Genomic DNA, 16182 nt, shown 5'->3' with positions numbered 1-16182 from the left:
CAAACTTGATGCCAGCATCACTTAAGACTCATGGGATCTTTGAATGCTTTAAGTTCTTCAAGAAAATAAAATAATTGATGAATGGAAAAATCGATAGATCAATTCTTTATGGGATTTCTCAATCAAATTGTCAAACATTTACCAATTTCAATGGATTTCACTCAAATTTGATGTCAGTGTTACTTAGTTTGGTTTGAAACAAAGTGCTTGATTAACTTAATAATCCTAACTTAATCCCAGGCAATGCCGGGCTATACTACTAGTATATCTTATTTCTACTTTCATTCTCTTATTTCCCTCTATATTCCCTATCACCTCCTTTTTCACAGTAATCTGAACGCAAATATTTTCTCACAGTGTCTCTGATGAAGGGATATTCATAATATCCCAGAAACAGCTGTAGGACTATTTCTGTATAAATGTCCAGAAAAATCCTCAAACCCTTCGCTTTGTTATCTCATTCAGTCTAATATATATATAAGTTTATCACTCAGTCACTTATTTTTCTAATTTTATCTTAGATGGGCTGACCGAAAACTCACAGATTTTTCAATTCTATTTTACTATTATCAACATTTGCTGTTTCATTAAATTATGTTACCCAAAATCCAAAAGAATATTTTTCTCCCTCGTGTTCTGACCACCTTTACTCTGGCACCATTTCTCTCTCTCTGTCTCTCTATCTCTCTCGATAACCACTCACCTCGCCAAGACTTCCTACTTCCTCCACCACCACCACTACCCTATATAAACTAGCACATGCACTCAGATTCCCCTACTTGATTTTTAATACATCTGCTGAAAGAAAACGTATCCAGAAGATGCTCTCATCCATGTTTGCTAGTTTGCGGTGCACCCGGCCCTCCACCCCATCCACCTGTACCGGAAGTCCCTATTTTTTGTCATCCTTTGGTTGCCTCCCATGAACACTTCTAAAGGCTTTATGTCATCTCCACCCCCTACTATACAAGGTAGTGATCATATAGTGCAAAAATATGATAGTGTACGCAGGTGGAACTTAAGGCTATTGTTTGTTTATGAACTCTGCCAAATGTGAGCTCTCTTTTCAGGTACGTGATGCTACTGTCCCCCATCCCAGGGTCTCAAGGGCCCATACCTCCCATACCCTCAGGGTTGGCATTCTCAATGTTGGCACACTGAAAGGTAGGTCTGGTGAGATTGTTGAGATGCTTGAATGGAGATGTGTTGATATGTGCTGCATCCAAGAAGTAAGGTGGAGAGGAGGTTCTGCTAGGTACCTCGCAGGCAAAGAACATAGGTACAAGGTTTTCTGGGCTGGGAACACCGATGGGGTCGGGGGCGTGGGTATACTTTTTGCAGGAAAATGGGTAGATAAGTTAATTGAGGTAGTCAGAGGATGTGACAGAATACTTAAGATTAGATTAGTGCTTCATCATGGATTAGTAACCATTATCTCGGCCTATGCCCCTCAGCCAGGGCTACCTGATGGGCAGAAAGACCGATTTTATGACACCCTACTGCAGACTACCGCGTTGACGAATTACAGGGACCTTCTTTTTTTGGCTGGTGACATCAATGGACATGTTGGACAACATACAGAGGGCTTCCATGGCGTACTTGGAAGCTATGGTTATAATTCCCGCAACGTGGAGGGAACCAGGCTGCTGGAGTTCTGCGATGAATGATCTTATGGTTTGCAATACTAACCTCAGAAAACCTGCCAGTCACGTAGTCACCTATTGTTCTGGCGGACACACTAGCCAAATTGACTACATCCTTGCTAGGAAACAAGAAAGATCGCTACATATAAATGCCAAAACCTTCCCAGGCAAAGAATGTACCCCACAACATAGACTGGTAGTTAGTGACTTCAGGATCAGAGCTAAGTAGATGCCCAGAAGACAACTAACATGGAGGAGAAGGGTCTGGAAGCTTAACGATCCTGTGAATGGACAGAGATTTACTTGAAGCCTTTGACAAAATAGAAGGGGACATAGCTGAACACGATGTGGAATACAACTGGAGGTTTCTACGGGACAACCTACTAAGAGCCACCGACCAGATCTGTGGATGGTGCAAAGTCTCCTCAAGACCCAAAATAATGTGGTGGTTGAACAGTGTTGTTGACAGGGCTATTAGAGAAAAGAAACAGGCTTGGAAGGACTGGAAGAACAGTGGTAGCAGGGAATCGTATCAGACTGCCAGAATGGAAGCTAGGAGACAGGTTTATTAAGCCAGAGAGGAAGCAGATAAGTAAAAATTTACCAATATTCTGTGCCGTGTTGCAAGACAGTGTGTGAGAGAGAATCGTGATGTTGTAGGAGAGAAATGTGTCCGTATGGATGATGGTTCACTTGTCTGCCGAATGTCAACCCCACAGAGGGACCAGCCATCTGAATTGACAGGGAAAGCCCCTGGTCCATCAGGAGTCACCACAGAGATGCTCAAAATATCTGGCAGTGTCTGCTATAGCCTAGTCACCTATATAGTTAACCAGGTGATACACGAAGGAGTCATACCAAATGTCTGGTGTAGCAGCATAATAGTCAACTGCTACAAAGGTAAAGGTGACGCTTTAGATACAAATAATTACAGAGATATCCAGTTGTTGGATCAGGTAATGAAGGTCACGGAGAGGGTCATAGCCCAACTAATTAGGGAGAGAGTCAGTTTAGATGAGATGCAGTTTGGTTTTGTGCCAGGCAGAAGCACCACTAATGCTATATTTCTTGTAAGACAGCTGCAGGAGAAATACCTAGCCAAAGATAAACCACTGTACCTGGCTTTCATTGACATGGAGAAAGCCTTTGACAGGGTCCCGCGATCACTTATCTGATGGTCATTGAGGAAACTAGAGATATATGAATGGTTAGTGAGAGCTGTGCAAGGCATCTACAGGGACGCTGTAAGGTGAGGGTTGGCAACAAGTACACTGAAGAATTCCGGGTAGAGGTAGGGGTCCACCAAGGTTCAGTCCTCAGCCCCCTCCTATTTATCATAGTCCTCCAGGCAATAATGGAGGAATTCAAGACAGGATGCCCCTGGGAGCTCATCTATGTTGATAACCTTGCTCTAATTGCTGAGTCCTTATCAGAACTAGAAGAGAAGTTTCAGGTGTGGAGAAAAAGATATAAATCAAAGGGCCTTAGAGTCAACCTAGCTAAAACCAATGTCCTAATAAATAGGAAGGTAGACAAACCACAAATCCCATCAAGTAGATGGCCTTGCTCGATCTGTAGAAAAGGTGTAGGTAGAAACTCTATAAGATGTACCCAATGTAAGCTATGGACACATAAGAGGTGCAGCAATATCAAAGGAAAGCTAACTGGAAGATAGTTTTTGTATGTGGCAGATGCTCAGAGCAATAAACACTGAAAATGTGCAGAGAACAACTTCTACCAAATTCCAGGGAGAAAAACTAGAAGTAGTTGATAGCTTCCATTACCTAGGTGACCAAGTCAGTAGTGGGGGAGCATGCACAGAAAGTGTAGCTGTTAGAGTAAGAATAGCCTGGGCAAAGTTCAGAGAGCTCCTACCTCTGCTGGTGACAAAGGGCCTCTCGCTCAGAGTAAACAGTAGACTGTATGACACATGTGTACGAATAGCCATGCTATATGGCAGTGAAACATGAACCAGGACTGCTGAGGATATGCGTAAGCTCGCAAGGAATGAAGCTAGTATGCTCTGCTGGATGTGTAATGTCAGTGCGTATATACAACAGAGTGTAAGTACCTTGAGTGAAAAGTTGGACCTAAGAAGCATCAGTTGTGGTGTGCAAGAGAGACGACTGTGTTGGTATGGTCATGTGGTGAGAATGGATAAGGATAGTTGTGTGAAAAAGTGCCACACCCTAGCGGTTGAGGGAACCTGTGGAAGAGGTAGACCCAGGAAGACCTGGGATGAAGTGGTCAAGCATGACCTTCGAACATTAGGCCTCACCAAGGAAATGACTAGTGACCGAGAATTTTGGAAGTATGCTGTGCTTGAGAAGACCCGGCAAGCCAAGTGAGACCATAACCTCGTGGCCTATGCCAGGGGCATAACCAGCCCACTTATGCATAGCTTTTCTTTCTTTGGACACTAAACTCATTTTGGCCAGCATGGGTTTTGCAGTAAATCACTAAATCATCCATAACTTTTGTATTATCCTCTCAAATTACACCAAAATCTCAGACAATAAGAATTAATATTGTATTTATTGTCTGTGAAAATTCTATAATATAAAACTACTTTGATAAAAACTTATACTTACTTTTCTGACGAAAACAATGCCGTTCTGGACATTTTGGCCGCAACTGTATATATATATATATATATATATACGCATATATATGCATATCTCTATATATATAAACATGAGAATGTGTGTGTCTGTTTGTTTGTGTGAATCCCTAAAACTCGAGAACTACACAACCAATTTCATTCAAATTTTACACATGCCTTACTTAGGGTCCATATAGTGTCATAGGCTAAAAAACTTTTTAACTTCTGGCTAGTGTGAGCCCAGAGCAATATCATATCATCTCCACTATTTCAGTATTACGTGTCAAAAGTGAAACAATTGCATCTCTCTATTGTAATGTGTGATATTTTCAATTTAATAGTTTCGCTTTAATCCCTTAATGGATTCTCCCGTGTTTACTCGTACATCACAAATATATCATTTTAGAACCAGAAGAGTATAAGTGGTCAAATTTAACTCCCTTCCTACATATTGAACTGGGCCATTTGCCTGACGGGAAGAGAATCTTATCTTCGTTCTTGCTAGAACAGTTGTGTCCCACCCACATGTAACATCACACTTTTCACCTAAGAAATTGAACTACATATCCTCTTCTAACTGCATCTTTTTCTTCATCACATTTCCTCTTCATAAATTATGATTGTTTTTCGGCTCCCTTTCTTGCCCTCACTGCCATGTTCCACACCTCCAACACCAACGCCTATTTTTCTACCCACCTTCTATGCTCATATTCTTGTTACTTGTCAGTACACCCTAACATTACATCTCTCTTACACATTTGCTGTTTCCTACTCTCTTTCTCTCTCTCTCTTTCCCTTTAGTCACTCTCTCTCTCTCTCTCTCTCTCATTCTCTTGTTTTCCCTCTGACCAGTTAACCAAGTATCTCCTTTACATCAGCACACTTGTTTCTGGCATCTTTCTGTACTTCTCTTTCACTTTCTATCTCTCCTCCTCTCTCACTCTGTCTTCCCCTCTCTCTCTCTCTCTCTCTCTCTCTCTCTCTCATTGGGTAACAATGTACCTCCTCTATAACATGACACCTATTTCTGCCTGTCTTTTTCTCTGTTACACTCTAACCTTTCATCATTTGATACTTGATCACTTCCTCTAATGCTCCCTCTGTTGTGGCAAGACACCTTCTTAAGGCGGCGAGCTAGCAGAAACGTTGGGTGAAATGCTTAGCGGTATTTCGCCTGCCATTACGTTCTGAGTTCAAATTCCACCGAGGTTGACTTTGCCTTTCATCCTTTCTGGGTTGATTAAATAACTACCAGTTACACACTGGGGTTGATGTAATTGACTTAATCACTTTGTCTGTCCTAGTTTGCCCCCTCTATATTTGGTCCCTTGTGGACAATAAAGAAATAAGATACCTCCTCCGCTCTCTTTGTCACACTCTAACCTTTCATCCTCTGAAACAAGTTCCTCTCCTCAAATGCCCTGCCCCTCTCATAATTCCTTGTCTTGTGTGTTACTTGATTACTCTGCCAATGCTGGTGCCATGTAAAAAGCACTGAGTCTACTCTGTGGAATGGTTGGTGTTAGGAAGGGCATCCGACTGTAAAATCCCTGCCAAAACAGACACAGTAGCCTTGAGTAGATTTTCTACTTGGCCAACTATCAACCACCCTACTCATTCATGCATGAAAGATGGATGCTAAACAATGATGATGATGATATATATATATATATATCTCTTATTATAAAAGGCAGATTTTATCTGCCTCCCTTTGGGAGTTATACAAATCTACAATATAGGATTTCTTCAATTACAATTTACCTGGCATTTTTAAGAGTACAATGCATCGCGTCATGCCAGGTCCAGTTTTTAAAATTTAAACTCCAATTAAGCAAAATTTACAGAAAACTCACATTCTGGTGTGTGTGTCAAATGCTTTTCTTAGTCTGGTTTACACCACACGCAAACGCACACACACAGTGGGCAACGAATAAAATGAAACTAATTCACTTACTGTGGTGAGTGATTCTTTCACTCTGCCTCCCACTTCCTCTTTCCACACATACACACGCAAATATATAAATAAAATTGTAAGCTAACGTGCGTGTGTGTGTGTGTGTGCGCGTGTGTGTGTGTGACGGTGCGTGTGTGTGTGTGTGTGTGTGTGTGCGTGTGCGTGAGTGTGTGACAGGAAAGTTTTTTTAGACGAATATAACACCTATATCCAAGTAGCAGAAAGATAAGACAGTAAGGTGTGATTTGAGGGAGATTTGGCTGCTATTTCTACCATGTCTAGCTGCCATGTAGGGGTCTCCCTCATAGGCTCATACATACATATATACATAGATAAGACAGTAAGGTGTGATTTGGGGGAAATTTTGCTGCTATTTCTACCAGGTCTAGCTACCATGTAGAGGTCCCCCTCAGTTCTTTTATTCTTCTGCTTTTTCCAGCCATTGGTCTGTGGCCATGCTGGGGCAATGCCTTGAAGAATTGTAGTTTAATGAATCAACTCCAGTTTTATTTTTGTAAGCATTGTACTTATTCTATCTGTTTCTTTGTCAAACCACTAGGTGACAGGGATGTAAACAAACCAACATTCGTTGTCAAGCAGTGGTGGAGGACAATCACAAGCACAGACACGCACACACACACACACATACATGCATACACATATACACACATACATACATACATACATATATATATATGTGTGTATATATATATTGCAGCGTGGAAGGTGTTTGTAAGCCATTTAAGAACACACAAAACCGTTACATTCACTTCAACATTTAAATTTAATTTACCAAAATATTTTCGTCGCTTTGAGACCGCGACCTGTTCACTGACAAAAATATCGTGCTAACAGGTCGCGGTCTCAAAGCGACGAAAATATTTTGACAAATTTAATTTAAATGTTGAAGTGAATCTAACGGTTTTTGTGTGTTTCTTAAATGGCTTATAAACACCTTCAACGCTGCAACTGTTTTCGTTCCAGCACACGATCTCAGATCAAGTCACTTGCTATGCAAGTACATTTCTGTAACTATATATATATTTATATATATATATATATGTATATTGGTAAAAACAGTAAGATAACAAAAGAAAGAAAGAGACCTCAATATTATGTAAATAGAGGAAATCTTTATATATAAAAGTGAGGTTGTGTGTCTGTCTCCTACGATTTACATTCCTAACTACTCCCACATTTTGCGGTGCAGTTTAACCAAAACCGGGTATCTTATAGTGGTGATTCATATCGAGACCGTCTGGGTATTAGCGCGCGTCTACGATGAGTCTACGATTTAAAAAAAAAATTACCATCAATTTTTCCCATTTTTAATCCATTTTTGACATATATAAGGGAAGTAACTCTCTAAAATTTATTATTAATCTCAGAACGTAAAAGCTACAGTAACACCCCTCCCCCTTTGTGGTTAGCCATATTGAGATGGCTATTATACTTTACATCTCTAAAAATGCTTATATAATTATTTCCCTTACAACCCGAGCAACGCCGGGCGATACTGCTAGTATATATATATATCAATATGTAACTGCAAGATCCAAGGATCTAAGAATAGGTACTTTGTAAGCTTCTATTAGTCCACGGTAGGGATAAAGAACAACATTCAGGAGCAAATATAACTTATTGACAATGTTTGCATGCTTTTCCATTATTGAAGGTTCGATAAGCTGAAAAAGATTTTATCATAGTTCATGGTTAGCCACATGAGTTGCTATGAATGTGAGTAAAAATCCAAATTTCCTAGCTAGCAGCTCCTCTGATGTAATAATTATTCAACAAAGGGTAAGTTACTCACCTAGCTATTCAACAGGTCAAGGATAACTTAATTCTATAAAGGTTAAACTGTCGTTAAGGAATCTTCAGTTAATATATATATATACATTTTCTACTAATGAAAATAAAACACTTATTTGTGTTTTATAATAAAAAACTGGAAATAAAACACTTATTTGTACTGATAAGTGTTTTATTTTCTTATGTCCAATAATGTTGAACCAAGAGTTATAGCGTTGCCTGACTCTAAAGTATTTACGAGAGGCCATTTAGCTCTGGAAGCCTTCTTCAACTGAACAACCAAGTTTCTTTCCTTGAACAGGTTCCCCTCTTAGAAATTACTTATCACATGACCATCAGCCTGAGTCATGTGATGTGGTAAGCATGTACATTGTGTGTAGCAGACAACACTGCCATATGAGTGATATATACATGAAAGACAAATTATAAGAAAGATTTTAAAATGCACCATACATACATACATACATACATACATACATATATACATATATATGTATATATATATATATATATATATATCTATATATACATATATATATATATTATATATATATATATCTATATATATATATATATATATATATATATATATATACACATATATATATATATATATATATATATATATACACATATATATATATATAACTTAGAAAGGTTTTTGGCCAGTATGTCTATCTTAATAGCACCACCTGGTTGAGTCTTTCAATTCAGGATTTGGGCACCAAGGCCCATTCGAGAAGAGAGTTATTATTTGAGGTAACATATCAAGGTGTGGGTGGTTTGTCCTGGACTGTATGGAGGAATTTGTCCAAAGAGTTCTTAAATTTGTGTGGTCAGTTTCTGTTTTGACGTGTCCTGGTGTAATGTTGAAGAGAGCGGGTCCAATTGAAGTGAAATAATTGTGCTGTATTATTATGAGATGCGATTTAGACTTTTGTTGTGGATGGATGGCACGGGGTCCAAGCTTTGGATGTATTTTGAAGGTGATGCCAACATCATTTGGACAGTGCTGATGGAATATTTTCCACATTCATGGCATCGTTGGAGTGAATAGAGTTTCAGCTTTTCCAGTCGACCCCAGCAGTCAAGGTCTGACGTGCCATCTATCCTTTTCGTGATTGACCTTTGGGGAGCTTCAATTTTCATAATATTTTGTTTCGTGTAGGGAGACCACAGTGGACAGTAGTATTCAAGGTGGGGTTAGGCAAAAGTGGAGAAGAGAAGGATAATGGTTTGGGAATCTCTCGACTGGAAGGTTCTGAGAATCCAGGAACACATCCTGCGGGCCCTGTCAACTTTATTGCTTATATGTGTATCCCAGTTTATGTTGTTGTTCACTATTACTCCCAAGTCTCTGATGTTAGATGTCATGAGAATTTCACCAGAAGGAAGGGAGTATGGGAGTTTCAGAGCATCCTCCCTTCCAAAGTGGATCAGTTTGAATTTTTCTTCGTTTAGCAACATATTGTTCTTTTCTGCCCATTGGACAACAGCCAGTAGGACTGACTGGAGGCTTATCTGGTCATCCACGCCAATGACGACCTTCTGGAGCTTGGAATCATCAACGAAGATTCTAATGTTACTGTGTTTGATGATGTCAGTAATGTCATTAATATAGATGATGAAGAAAAGTGGGCCCAACACAGTGCCTTGTGGGACACCACTACTGACTTTGGCTGGGCTGGATTTGACTCCTTCGACTACAATATGTTGGGTTCTGTTTGACAGGAAGCACTTGATCCACTGCAGCAGCTTTCCAGTGACACCAATTTTGGACAGCTTTCTCAAAAGGATTTTATGATCAACCCTGTCAAAGGCCTTGCTGAAATCAAGGTAGATGACATCAGTGTTGGAACCCTCTCCTAAGGCTCTCAAAATGTCATCGAAGTGATGCAGTAGCTGTGTCAGGCAATCCCTTCCATTACAGAATCCATGCTGGCTGGAGTTGAGCATATTATGACTCTCAAGGAAGTGAATCATACGCGATCTCAGCATTCTCTCAAATACCTTAATGATATGAGAGGTGATTGAGATTGGACAGTAATTCACGGCAAGGGATTTGTTTCCTTTCTTGAAAACTGGGACATCAGACTGGGATAGGTTTTCTGGTATATATCCAACATATCCACAGATTGGCTAGAGAGGGTGCAAGTTGGTATTGACACATCTTCAAGACACAAGCAGGGAACCTATCGGGACCTACTGCTGAATTATGCTTGATTTCCTTTATTGCTGCTAAGACATCAGGAGCACCAAAGGTTATGTCCGATAAAGTGTATTGGAGAGTAACATCACTGATACAGCCCAGATCAGTCATATCAGGATTGCTGAAAACAGAGCAGTATTGTTTCTGCAATATCTCCCCCATGGTTTTGGCATTGTCTTAAAGAGTACCATTTTCATCAATCAGAGGGCCAACAGTAGAACCAGTGACTGTGTTTTTTTGCAAATGAAAAGAACACTTTGGGATTGAGTTTGGTCTCAATGGCCCAGGCCTCTTCAGCTCTTCTCTGACTATTGATGATAGACATCATGTTGTTTTGGAGTTTATGTTTTTTAATCTCTAGTGATGAGATGGCAGTCAGGTTGGTGTGTTGCTGTTGACAGTATTTCAGCTTGTTGATTTTTTTGTTAATTCTTTTAATTTTCTTGATGAGTGTTTTTCTATTTCTAGGGATTTTGCACTTAGATTTGTTTGCAGATCTTAATGGGGTGTGTTTTGCACATATGTTCGTAATGGTGTCTACAAATGGCTACCAGGACTTTTTTGATGTTAGTGGGTGTGTGTGTGTGTGTGAAGGACCAATCGACATGTGCAAGATCATTACTGATCACTTCCCAGTTTGCGTTGTGGAAATCCATAGTGTCAAATGGATGGACAGGAGGGATGACATTTGTTTTGCATTTTGGCCAGTGAAATCTCAGATCACAGAGAACCATGTCATGGTCGGAGAGTAGGGTTTTCTCCACTGCAATATTGTGGATAGTATCAGTGTGATTGCTGAAAATTAAGTCGAGGACGTTTTTGTGACATCTCGTTGGTTCGAGCACTAGTTGGGACAGGAAGAAATTATCCATAAAGTCAAGAAACAATTCCACTGCCTCCCTGTCAGGGGTTGAGACAGAAGAACCTGGTGGCAGACTGTTTGGGGAGGTTGAAGTCCTCCATCATTAAGATGTTGTCAGGTTGACACTGCTGGATGAAACACTTTATGTTGTTGAAGCATTCCTTGAAGCATGGTAGGGGCGTTTGGGGTGGTCTGTAGAGCCCAACTACTGTTAAGTTGTTGGTTTGACTGAATCCACGACTGCTTTGCAGTATCCATTTGAAAATATATTCATAGCCTCTGTTGAGAATGAATCATGAACATAAATGGCAGTCCCACCCTTTCTTCTGCCAGCACGATCAGCACGAATGGCTTTCACCTCAGCTTCCAATTGGAGGTTACTAAGATGGGTTTTAGTGAGGACGAAGAAAGGGATGTGGTTTGGATGGGCATCGACCCAGTCCTCCAGGAATTTTATCTTCCATTTTTGAGTATTGGTGGAAGGGCTGATGCCTTGGGCATTAAGCAAAAATGTTGAGACGAGAGTGGATGGTTTTAATTGTTTTGGTGTTTTGCTTATTTGTTTGCTTTTTAATGGCATGTGCAGTGGGGTGATAGTGGTAGATGGGGGTGGGTGATAGCTCGGATGTTTTTTTCCAGTTCTTTTGCTAGATTCATAATAGCTAAAAAAAGAGGAAGAAGTTTCCTATCTGGGGAACTGTAGGTGACTGTGGTTGTGGTTATTTTTATATGAGTCATAGGTTTTTTGCTTTTATTTTTATCATTTGTCCGAGTCCCCGGGAGATGGGTAAAGGGACAATCCCTGTGCAAACACAATCAGTCTCGTTGGGAATAGCAGCAGATTTGGGGATTCCCTGGTTGAGATATTGGTGGTTGTAGTGGTAGCTGTTGTAGTTTGTGGGGATAGAGAGTTTTGTCCCAGGTAAACGGGGGAATTTGCAGTCTCTATCAGTGCATAATCTATAGTGGGGTTTCGAGTGAGTGTGTGGGTACGTGTGTGAGTTGTGAGAGGTGTAGGTGATAGTTTGTTGAGGTTTTGGCAACCTTTGTGACTGGTGGGAGGTAGAGTTCTTGAACTAGTAGTAGGAGGTAGATTCCTTGAGGTAGCAGTAGTGGTAGTAGTAGTAGTAGGCATAAGAGATGTTAACAGTGATGATGATTGAGCTACTGGGGCAGTGAAAGGAAGGGGTGGTGTTTCCTGCTGTGAGGCCCTGGTGACTGGGGGGGGGGGGTCAATCATTTAACAAATCAGCTATTGTAGATGAATCAAAGAATGGTTCATACTGTTGTTGTTGTTGCTGAGGTTGTGGTTACTGATGTTACTGAAGTTGTTGTTGTTGCTGCGCCGGTGATGCGTTCGAAGAGAAAACACATCTCAGTTTATCGAAGTGTTTATTGATTAATTTAAAAGCAACTTCGATTTCCTTTAATTTATTTTGGTGAACTGTTCGTTTAGCAATTTCATTCAGACACGAAGCACCTATATTTTCCGTTTGGGTAAGGCAATGCCATGTGTTGATAAGAACGTCGACTTCATTATCAGACCAGTTTTTGTTGGATTTTTGGTGGCTAGCCATTCTGGTGGATATGTTTTATTAAAGTTTATTTTGTTCGTTTGTTTTGTTGATTATTTTTTGTGGGTTCCCTAATTCTTTGATAATTCAGGGAGAAGTATGTAGAATAGATTGTACAGAATGTTTGCTGTAATACTGAGAGATTTGTGATTGTATTTGAATTATAAACTTGCAGTTATTTTATCTTTTTTGTTTTCTTGTTTCTTATTTTTAATGTGTGGGTGATCCTTTAGTTATCAGAAGGTGTTGACGAAGTATATATATAAATAAATACTCTCCCATAGGAGTGTGTGGTTTTGGTTATTTGGTTGTTTGAAATTAATAAGAATAAGAATCTGTAGTTAAAGAAAAGTCTTCTCCCGAGTTGGGAAATCCGTGGTTTCAAATATATAGAAATATAAGTGATTAGCAGAGATACCCGGTATTCCCCGAGTTACATGCAATTGAAGAATTAGACCTTTCTGTTATATTTTCTCCAATGAACTGGAATATCTATGTTTCAAATTTCATCAAAATTGCAGATGAAGGTTATTTCCCTCTTTACACACCCTAAAAAGATTGTAATCATAACACATGTATCCCATACTACTGATTTTTAAGCGCATATTCCAAAATTCCAGTCTTATAGAACCTCTCAGAAGGATTTTGCTCCTGAAAAATGAAGGTCATGGAGCTCTAAAATGTGAGAGTTAAGGCCCCTGTTGGGGGTGGGTGTCTTAAAGTCAAGCAGAGAAGTTGAATTGTTGAGAATCTTTTTAACTTGGGTCTTATATCTATTGTTTGAATTTCTTTGAAATAGGAAATATATGTTCACTGTGTTTGTAAAAGAGAGCAAAGCTACAGGAAACCAAAAGACGAATGATCACAATAAGCAGTCAGCTACCCTACCCTAGTCATTACCACTCAAAATGTAGGATTCCTCATCATCCAAGTGATAGGCACAACCGTAAGATGCATTACGAATCTTTAGCAATTGGAAGGGAGTGACCCAACTGAAATAAACATTAACAACTGTCTGACGTGAGAGCTAAGGAGAAATGAAAGTGTCACCTCTGGATTTTGTAAATGACCACTATACTGATACGTAAGTGGACAGAACAAATTTACAATCTATAAATGTCTTTGAATAACCAGTCACTCATCTAGGAAGACCTTGAAATCAATGTTACCATCTGGGGACTATGTGTGATCCAGTGATAATAAAAATACTGAAAGGAAGTCTGCAATCAAATAACTTTACTCAACACTTTGCAACTGAATCAGTGGAGGCAAAGATGCCTCTCATTTACTTGACAATTTATGCAGCACATTGCAGAAATCACAATGTAAGTGTATGTCAAAGCAAACTGTTACACTGTTGTACCATTGAATTAGAAATAATACCCAACTTTTATGCTCAGGTAATCCTACAGCTTCCAAGAGCATAACTGTATTCGTCTTTGCTTAGATAAAATGACAAAATGTGGATGTTAAGTCCCCATGGAGGGGTCTTTGTAACTTGTAAGAAGATGAAATTTTATAAATATTACTTCATTTGTGTCTAATGTCTATAGTTAAAATTTTATCAACAGCAAAAATATATGAATTATCATGGGGGATATGGCCCTTATGTATAGAATACAATTTCCAAATTTCATAAAGATCCATTCTGTACTTTTGACCTAGTTTTGATTCATAAAAGAAATGACTAAAATTTGGGAGTTAAGGCCTCCATTAGAGTATTATCATCATCATCATCATCATCATCATCATCATTTAGCGTCCGCTTTCCATGCTAGCATGGGTTGGATGGTTCAACTGGGGTCTCTGAAGCCAGAAGGCTGCATCAGGCCCAGTCTTATCTGGCAGTGTTTCTACGGCTGGATGCCCTTCCTAACGCCAACCACTCCGTGTGTGTAGTGGGTGCTTTTTACGTGCCACCCGCACAGGTGCCAGACGGAGGTGGCAAACGGCCACGAACGGATGGTGCTTTTACGTGCCACCGGCATGGGGGCCAGGCGAGGCTGACAAAAGAAACAGGCTTGGAGGGACTGGAAGAACTGGAGGTAGCAGGGAAGTGTATCAGACTGCCAGAAGGGAAGCTAGGAGACAGGTCTATTTAGCCAGAGGGGAAGCAGATAAAATTTGCCAATGTTCTGCGCTGTGAGGACCAAAGACTTGAGGTATTTCGTGTTGCAAGACAGTGTGTGAGAGAGAATCATGATGTGGTAGAAGAGAAAAATGTTCTCATGGATGATGGTTCACTTGCGCTAAATGAGGATGAAAAGAGAGAGGTTTGGAGATGAAACTATGAAAGGTTGCTGAATAAAGAAAATGAATGGGATAAAGAGTCTGCCGAATGTCGACCCAACAGAGGGACCAGCTATCTCAGTTGACTGTTCCTTGGTAGGTAAGGCAGTTAGAAGCATGAAAACAGGGAAAGCCCCAGGCCCATCAGGAATTACTGCAGAGATGCTCAAAATATCTGGCAGTGTCGGCTATACATGAAGGAGTCATATCAAATGACTGGTGTAGCAGCATAATAGTCAACTGCTACAAAGGTAAAGGTGACGCTTTAGATACAAATAATTACAGAGATATCAAGCTGTTGGATCAGGTAATGAAGGTTACGGGGAGGGTCATAGCCCAATTAATTAAGGAGAGAGTCAGTTTAGATGAGATGCAGTTTGGTTTCGTGCCAGGGAAAAGCACCACTGATGCTATATTTCTGGTGAGTCAGCTGCAGGAGAAATACCTAGCCAAAGATAAACCACTGTACCTGGCTTTCGTTGACATGGAGAAAGCCTTTGGCAGGGTCCCCCGATCCCTTATCTGGTGGTCAATGAGGAAACTAGGGATAGATGAATGGCTAGTGAGAGCTGTGCGAGCCATGTACAGGGACGCTGCTAGTAAGGTGAGGGTTGGCAATGAGTACAGTGAAGAATTTTGGGTAGAGGTAGGGGTCCACCAAGGTTCAGTCCTCAGCCCCCTCCTATTTATTATAGTCCTCCAGGCAATAACGGAGGAATTCAAGACAGGATGCCCCTGGGAGCTCCTCTATGCTGATGACCTTGCTCTAATTGCTGAGTCACTACCAGAACTAGAGGAGAAGTTTCAGATGTGGAAGGAAGGATTAGAATCGAAGGGCCTTAGAGTCAACCTAGCTAAAACCAAAGTACTAATAAGTAGGAAGGTAGAAAATCCACAAATGTCTTCAGGTAGATGGCTCTGCTCGATCTGTAGAAAAGGCTTAAGTAGAAACTCCATAAGATGCACCAAGTGTAAGGTACGGATACATAAGATGTGCAGCAACGTCAAAGGAAGGCTAACTAGGAAGATAGTTTTTGTGTGTGGATGATGCACAGGTGCAATAAACACTGAAGATGTACAGAGACCAACCTCCGTCAAATTTCAGGGAAAAAAAATAGAAATAGTTGATAGCTTCCGTTACCTAGGTGACCAAGTCAGTAGTGGGGGTGGGGGTGCTGAAAGTGTAACTGCTAGAGTATGAATCATCATCATTATCATCGTTTAGCCTCCGCTTTCC

General features: G+C 40.3%; 1 protein-coding gene and 1 long non-coding RNA gene across 2 annotated transcripts in view; both read left to right on the top strand.

Annotated features, from left to right (window-relative positions):
* Positions 1-16182, top strand: part of LOC115217639 (protein mono-ADP-ribosyltransferase PARP14-like) — a 231251-nt gene that overhangs the window by 56804 nt on the left and 158265 nt on the right. The window lies entirely within an intron of this gene.
* LOC118765975 lies at positions 2088-14844 on the top strand. Its single transcript, XR_005001886.1, has 3 exons — positions 2088-2261; positions 2663-2667; positions 14804-14844. It is a non-coding gene; the product is annotated as an uncharacterized LOC118765975 (long non-coding RNA).

This window comes from Octopus sinensis, linkage group LG1 (assembly GCF_006345805.1).
Source record: "Octopus sinensis linkage group LG1, ASM634580v1, whole genome shotgun sequence".
NCBI lineage: Eukaryota > Metazoa > Mollusca > Cephalopoda > Octopoda > Octopodidae > Octopus > Octopus sinensis.
Note: the sequence above shows the minus strand (reverse complement) of the source record. Positions and strands in the feature narration are given on the sequence as shown.